This window comes from Peromyscus maniculatus, chromosome 15, assembly GCF_049852395.1.
Source record: "Peromyscus maniculatus bairdii isolate BWxNUB_F1_BW_parent chromosome 15, HU_Pman_BW_mat_3.1, whole genome shotgun sequence".
Lineage (NCBI taxonomy): Eukaryota > Metazoa > Chordata > Mammalia > Rodentia > Cricetidae > Peromyscus > Peromyscus maniculatus.
The window spans coordinates 63,753,979-63,762,398 of NC_134866.1; the positions used below are offsets into that span (position 1 = coordinate 63,753,979).

General features: G+C 38.9%; 1 pseudogene; it reads left to right on the forward strand.

Annotated features, from left to right (window-relative positions):
* Positions 1 to 4,828: 4,828 nt before the first annotated feature.
* On the forward strand, positions 4,829 to 7,192 carry LOC102905714 (sentrin-specific protease 2 pseudogene; annotated as a pseudogene).
* Positions 7,193 to 8,420: the final 1,228 nt, after the last annotated feature.

Below are 8,420 nucleotides of genomic sequence, written 5' to 3' on the forward strand. Positions count from 1 at the left end.
CTGTCCCTGGTGCATGAGCTGGCTTTTTGGAGCCCAGTACCTATGGTGGGACACTTTACACAGCCTTGGTGCAGGGGGGAGGGGCTTGGACCTGCCTCAACTGAATGTACCAGGATTTGCTGACTCCCCATGGTGACCTTGCCTTGGAGGAGGTGGGAATGGGGGATGGTTTTGGGGGGGAAGGCTGGGGGGTGGGAGGAGGGAGGTGTGGTTGGTATGTAAAATGAATAAAAAAAATTTCTTATTAATAAAAATTAAAATGTTAAAAAAACCCACAAAAACAAAGGCCTCTCTAAGTAGGATTACAAGGGAAATTTGTTGACCCAGTAAAACCTACAATGGGTAGAGAAATATCCATTTAAAAATCAGGAATAAAATATGAGGGATGTGCTTTCCATGAAGTTGAACTCCCTTCTAGAGTTGCAAGCAGCACAGCCGGCCAAGGAAACATAAGTCTAGGAACTAGAAATAGAGAAAGACTATTCAGCAGGGCTTGAACCATGAAGATGCAAGAAGAATTACAGAAAAGGTTTTTGTGGGTCTAGGGTCATCCAGAGATCCATCAGTCTGACTCAAGTTTTGGTTTTAGTAAATTAGAGGTTTTCTATTAAAAAGAGACTGGTCAGAACAAAACCAGAGAGAGTTCCCTAGGTAAGGAAGGCCTCAGCTATTGTTAGCCAAAGGACCATATAGACAAAACCAAAAAGTTATAATTCTGGGGAGCCAAATTACCTCATATTCCCTTTGGGTTAAGGCAAGGCTTAATTTTGTAACAGATATCCAGCAGGTACCTCACCCATCCAAACAAGCAGGCATTTCACACAAAAGAAGAATTTAGCAGTCAGTCTTTTTAATTTTGTGACCCATTCCCTTGTAGGAATAGCTGAGGCACTGAAATATTTTGCAACAATCAGTAATTTTTTTTAAGGCTAGGCCAACTATTGCAAAATTTTTGCTTACACTGTGTGAAGATGTGTCATTGTGATTGATTTAATGAAGAGCTTAATGCCCAATAGCTACTCAGGAGAGATAGGCAGGATTTCTGGGGAGAGAGAGGAAAGGAATCTAGGCACTTGAATTATGTCAGAGAGATGCCAATGGGATACAGAGGAAGTTGAACATACAGAATTAAAAAAATAAAAAGCCACATGGTAAAATGTAGATTAATAGAATCAGGTTAATTTAAGTTATAAGATCTAGCGGGACAAGTCTAAGCTAAGGCAGAGCTTTCATAATTAATAAGTCTCCATGCTGTTATCTGGGAGCTGGCTGGCTATCCCACAACTTGACCATTGTCCCAAGTATCTCAGGGTCCCCTAAAGATGCCATTGCCCCAGACAACAGGAAACAGTCTAGAATACCTGACACCCACATTCCCAAGAGGTAGGGTGAGTGGTTCATGGATTATGGATGTTTATCACCATTTGGCGGGTGGGGGGTTGGTTGCAAGTTGTTGGTCATGGTCAAAGAGGAAGCTGAGCAAAGGAGATCAGATACAAGGATCTCATTCTGGAAAGAGAAAGGGGGGGATATAGAAATGACAGGATAAAAGGGTAGATTATTGAATCTACTTTTAAACTATGAAAGCAACTACTAGTCTTAAATGTTTTACATTGGTATGGGTTTTTGTATATTGATACAAATTTAAGGTTATTTTTGCTACACTTTGTATAACAACGTTTTTGTTATGTTTTGTGTATATACTTCTACTCTTGTTTAAGGTATTGCACCTATGCAGTTCATTTAACAATAGAATGTAAATTTCTAGTCCTTGAAAACTATTATAAACTATTTAAGATAATTAAGAAATGCAGGTTAGTAGTATTCTATAACAATCAGACATGTAGTCATGTTAGGTATGTTTTCAAGGTCAAACAGAGATATATTTTAGATAGATAAGTGGTCTTTAAACACTTCAGAGATCTACAGAATATGGCCTTTAAGATGTTTTAATAACATAAGGCTTTTCATGACAGTGAGACACGTCTGCTCCTGGCAGCACCAATTAACTTCAAAAGAGGATCATGGGTATTGAAGAACCTTCATACAGAGTTTGCTTTCAATGTGGCACTAGCCATAGGCAAGAAACTGCCTTTGCCTTGACTGCTGACAGTATGCTGTCCAAATTGGATGAGAAGGATGTAAAAAAAAAAAAAAAAAAAAAAAACAGCTGAACTTTGCTAAGAAAAGGTAGGATAGTCCTTCAAAATTCCTGTTTCACAGAAAACTCAGTCAGATATTCTAGGCCCGTAGGCTGAAGATGGATGCCCCAACATTGTAGAGGAACCTCGAGTGACTGTCCAGATAGCCAGTTGTCTTTGTCATTTCTATTGTTTTGGAAGCTGTTTGCTCTGCACTTCATGTTTACTCAGGTAATATTATATCCTTCTCTAATCTTTGATGGGGTTGAAGACTAGGTGGTTATAGTTATAGTTTTCCTTGTTACCAAATTCAGAAAAGAAATTTACATACGAAATGTAAAGTTTATAAGGTTGAGAAATATAAAAGCTTAAGTTGTTTATCTAAAAATTGTCTTAAGGTGTAAAAAGATATTTTTTAGGATGGTAATGCAAGTTATAATAGAAAAATGGTTTAGGTATAAAACTTTGGACTCACAATGATAGATATTACAGTACTTTCTCCAAATTTGCCAAATCCAAATAGACTGAACATGGTGAATGTAATTCTTATCTGATAATTGTTCTTATTGTATATAATTTTACTATGTTAGACTTAAAATTTTTCCTTTTTATTTAAATAAAAGGGGGAAATGTTGTGGGATATTTGTACACTGTGTGAAGATGTATTGTTGTGATTGGTGTAATAAAGATCTAAATGGCTAATAGAGAGAGAGAGAGAGAGGTAAAAGGGATCAATCTGGGTGCTCGGGAAATGCCAACGGGAGGCAGAACAAGTTGAACATATGGGACAGAGGAAAGGTAATCAAGCCACATGATGGAACATAGATTAAAAGAAACAGGTTAATCAAGTTATAAGAGCTAGTTAGAAAAAAGCCTAAGCTAAGGCCAAGCTTTCATAATTAATAATAGTCTCGTATTGTTATTTGAAGACTGGTGGCTTTAATAGAAAAGCTTACTACACCCAATTGCACCAGGAAGTAGATCATCTTGGGTCAGTTGACAGGGGATATTCAAGGTAGGAGCAACTTCCTCATCGCTCACACAACCTAAAAACACCGGTTTTTACAAGCCTAGTAGAGTAAATTTATCCTCTAAACATAATGTTCACCATTACAAAGGGAGCCCAGTCATTAGGTTATTCAGTGATGTAAAGATCAGTGTGGGAATTTGAACTCTTTTTCTATTTGTGAACAAATATCTCCACGGTGTAATTAGAAAGGACAGAAAGAAGCCTGATAAGAATAAAATGACACCTGGGGAAATAACAATCATAAGAAAATCAAACCTTTTACAGAAAACAAGTACATTTTTCCTTACAGTAAAACTCTGGTATAAATATACTTACACGGTCTGTTAAGTGGTTACATTTCAATGGTAAACAATAAACAGTATGTGTCTCTACTTCTTTGCTCACACTTTTGTAAAAAAATTTCTATACTTTTGAAAGTAGATGAAAGAGCTGCTCCAGGGGCCAGAGATAATCAGTAGTTAAAGTGTTTGTTGTATAATGATGGTGACTGCATTCAGATCCCTGCACTCCCTGAAAAACCACACATCTGTAACTCCAGCTCCAATTTAATTCTCCCTACTGCTCTCTAGGGATGAGTTCAAGGCTTGTGTTATTGGCAGGACTGTCACCAAGGTAGTGATGTGTCTTTTTCTCAATGAATCCTACTGACAATGCTGAGATTTTATTTACTCTCTTATGACAATGTACTTATCCTTGGTGTGTTGATACCTGTTGTGTAACAGTTTCTTCCAAAATTGAATCATTCCACTCTCATGGGAAGCTCCTTAAGTAGGAAGTCAAACAACTCAAAAGAGCCTAGAAAGTCCCTGAAACTGACAAGATTCACTAGACCCCTCCTTGCCAGAATAAGCAAAAAAAAGCTGAGAGTCTCTCTCAGATTGAAGGAAGCTGAGCATCAAGGAAGACTCTTAGAAGAGCTGACCACAGACCAGCTACCTGGAAGAAGCAGTAACCAGCTAGCTTGAAAGAGGTTTAAATCAACTGAGTCACTTGGGAAAGGACACTCTCCAGCCTGTTGAGTTGCCTGCAGGGTGTGCAATGTTTTCAGGTTCCCAGCTTTTGTGAGCTGTCACTAATGCTATGATGATGCACCTGTCTTTGAGTCATTTCTGCTCATGTAAATAACCTCTTACTCATATTACTGTAAGTAACCCCAATAAAACTTATTAGTTCACCAAGTTGGACTTTGGTGGTATCTGTACTTTGATCTGTCCAGGGTTCTCTATCTAGGGAGAGAAGATGTGTGTGTTTCATTTCCCCATGAAAAGTTTTGTCACACAACAGTACCTACTGGGTTTTATAACTGTAAAATTCTATTTTTTCTTTGTAATTAGTAAGCACATTGTGAGGAGCCACTTTGAAGGGCAATTATATTTTGTTTTCTATTATTGACCATGGTGGACAATTTCCTAAAAGACAAATGTACTAATTAGGACAAATTAGATTATACTGAGTCGATCTAGGTAACCCTGTGCTCTACAGAAGGAAACTGATGTGTATGCTTAGCTTGCAATACTCTAGCCCTTTTTTCCAACTTCTGGATCCACTTGGGGGTGAGCAAGGCCACCACCCTCCAAAGAATGTTGATTTACATTTTTTCAGGTCACATCACAATCAGCTATGGAACCTTGAAGGCTGTGGGTAGGGCAAACTCTGAGTCAGGCATCACTTGTGAGGCTTGCCTCCGATGTGTTAGCTGCATGGTTAAAGCCTGGTGTCTTATGGTGGCTAGGACAATCTGTCCGATTTTGAAGTGCTGGGTCTGTAGCCGGTTACTGAGCCCTTGTAGGACCCTTTTGAGGAAGTAATCCTAGAACTCCACGGAGTTTCCTACAGTGGACCCCGGTAAACTGCCAACATTCGATTATTCACCAACTGGTTTCCGTTGCCAGCTCAATTGGCTTCTTGCTCTGTCTTACCCTGACGTCCAAAGTCAACTCTTGTTTATAAAGAAAAGCTATTCTGAGCTCTTCATCCTGTGGACCGATAGGTTTCTGACGTTGAACCAACTTGTGGATTATACCGTTACTGGAATAAGTAATTCTTCAGATCTCAGGGTGACAATAGCCCAGGAAAACCCAGCCAGAGTCAAGCAGATGGTTGCATTCATTTAGAAATAGGAAGGGTATACCATACCGGGGAGCCAGCTCCCAGCAAAGGCAAATCCAGAAGTGAGTCCATGTGGCAACCTAAACAGTGTGGAATGGAGATGAAATCTGAAGCTTCTGGGCAAGGTCAAAAATGAAAATACCAGGACAGAGTCTGAAGCTTTGGGACAAGGTAAAAAACCGAAATGCCAGGATGAGGGTGGAATGGATTTGGAGTTTGAAGAGCCCAGCAAAACTCGGAAGAGGATACCTCAGGAACAGCAAGACCTAGAGCTTCAAAGTCAACACCCATGCAAGGATGAGGTACGAGAACCCCATCAAGAAAGTCTAAGACAACTAAAGTCCCCAGAGTGGGCCAAGGGTCCACAGATGCAGGCTGTAACTGTGAGAAAGTCTGGGGATGGCGGCAAGGGTCGCGAGAGGCCCTCTTGCCTCATGGAGGAATATGCCGAAAACCACCAAAGGCAAAAGTGCCAAAGGTTACTGCAGCACCTTCCACCCAGTGAATCATATGAAATCCGACCCACAGAGAGCTCTCACAACCCTGGTGGACACCTTGAAGATCAAAGGTTGTGTGGAAAGGCACAGTCATGGATTCAGTACAACTCAATGTGATCCTAAACGATCTGTTGTTGTTGCCACAAAGAACTGTGTCTCACCAGACAAAAAAAGTGAAGACATGTACAGAGAACTCTTCTGATACACGGAAGAATGATGCAGTAAACCTTGAAGGAAGAAGGGGACACCACTTGGAGTCTGACTTTCTAAGAGCAGAGGCTCAAGTCTTCCTGCATAGTGGCAGCAGTAGGTCACTCCCCAACAAGAAGCCAGTAGTTATGGCAGAGAAAAAGCCTGCTGTAGACCAAGAAAAGGTCAGAAGAACGGATGAAATCCTTGATGTTACAGAGGACATGGAAAAGGAAATAAAAAATGCTCTAGGTCCAGGACCCCAGGAGGAAATCTTAACTAGTGCATTCAAATTGCATATTACTGGAGGAGATATTCACACACTAGAGAATGGTGAGTGGCTCAATGATGAGGTCATCAATTTTTACATGAATCTTCTGGTTGAGAGAAATAACAAAAAAGGGTACCCAGCTCTTCATGTGTTAAACACTTTCTTTTACCATAAACTAAAGCATGGTGGCTACTGTTCTGTTAAACGATGGACTTGAGGAATAAAACTGTTTGAAATAGAAATTATTTTTGTGCCTATTCACCAGAAGTTACACTGGAGCCTGATAGTAATCGACCTAAGAAAACAGAGTATCATATACCTCGATTCAATGGGACAGACAGGGCAGAGTATTTGTGAGACCATCTTTGAATATTTACAAAATGAGAACAAAACTCGAAGGAACATTGAGCTGGACCCTTTGGAGTGGAAAAGATAAAGTATGACATCAAAGGAGATTCCTCAACAACTCAATGGGAGTGACTGTGGAATTTTCACTTGTAAATATGCAGATTACATTTCTAGAGACCAACCACTTACCTTTTTCTCAGCAACACATGCCCATCTTTAGGAAGAGGATGGTGTGGGAAATCCTGAATTGTCACTTACTGTAACAACATCCACCTGGTTGGTATGGCACCCCTGCACTTTTCCATTGATGTTTCTATATACCTCAAGCAAGATGGGTTGAAAAGATTCAAAACAGATACTGAGCTGCCTGATATGATGAAGTCCACTCTCTTCAATGTAGTCCTGACCTCGGGAGTCCTGCCCAATGCCATCTATAGGCTGCATGTAACTACTTCGAGCTTAGAAACCGCTGTTCAACCCACACAAGAACACATGTTCAGAAAACATTGTTTTAGTGTTGGATTTAGTTTATGAATTGGTTTAATGCTGGATTTATTTTATGATTTTTTTTGTCTTCTTCCCCCAACAATGATTATGTTTTCATTCACTCATTTGCAAACCTTGGCAGTTGTCATTTTCCAATAGTCTCTAGCTACCAACTCTATTCCTTGTTTGAACTGTTTATTCCTGAAAGGAATGCCTACCACACTGTCATTCCCTGCTTAAGATCAGGAGGGACATCAGCAAGAAGAGGCAGGAAGTGTTGACTAGCATCTCTAATGATGGAGTTGTATCTGTTAAATTGAAGCTGGAGGTGTTTTTTTTTTTTTTTGTGTGTGTGTGTGTATTTTTTTTTAAAGCTTGAAAACAGTACAAGAAAGGACAATGAATTGCACAGACTGATGCTTTCCTGACCCATCATACTCTACCAGATTTTCATAGGATGTAGGACTATTGAGAAAAGCATCATGTTTATTTAAAGACACATTCTTTCCCAGAATTAAGGAGACTTGCTTTAGCTTTTGGAAGTTGATTAGAAGTAACTATAATGGTAAATATCCATTTTTATCCCAGATCTCATTGAATCCAAACCTCAGCTTTGCTAGGGCTATATTGAATTATTTGAAATATTTGATTCAATTTAAAGTTATGTTCTTTACTTAATTCATTAGATTAATATTGCTGTATCCCATTCCCATTGTGGAAGTGGGGATTTAGGGTTGATATTGCTAATTATACAATAATACATCTTACATGTGATAAATGTATTTAACTTTTCTGTTCATTATCTTACCATTGAGTCTCTGCAATTTTTATTTAATAAAGTTTAAAGTTGTTCAGAACATACTTTGCAAAAAAAAAGAAATGGATAATTTTCTTAATGTATACCACTTACTAAAGTTAAATTAATATTGGATAAACAATTTAAGCAGACCTGTAATCCCAAGTAAAATAGAAGCAGTAATTATATGTCTACCAAGAAAACAAAACAAAAATAACCAGGGCCAGATGGTTTTAGCATAGAGTTCTACAAGGCTTTTCAAGAAGAGTTGATGACAATACTCCTCAAATTATCTCACAAAATAGAAACATAAAGAGCATTGCCCAGTTTTTTAAGAGGCCACAGTTATCCTGATACCTAAACTACATAAATACTCAACAAAGAATGAGAACCACAGGCAAATTTACCTCATGAACATTGATGCAAACATTCTCAATGAAACATTTGCAAACTGAATCCAATAACACATCCAAAAGATTATCCACCATGAACAAGTAGGCTTCATCCCAGAGTGCAGGGATGTTTTAGCCTATGTAAATTGATAAATACATGT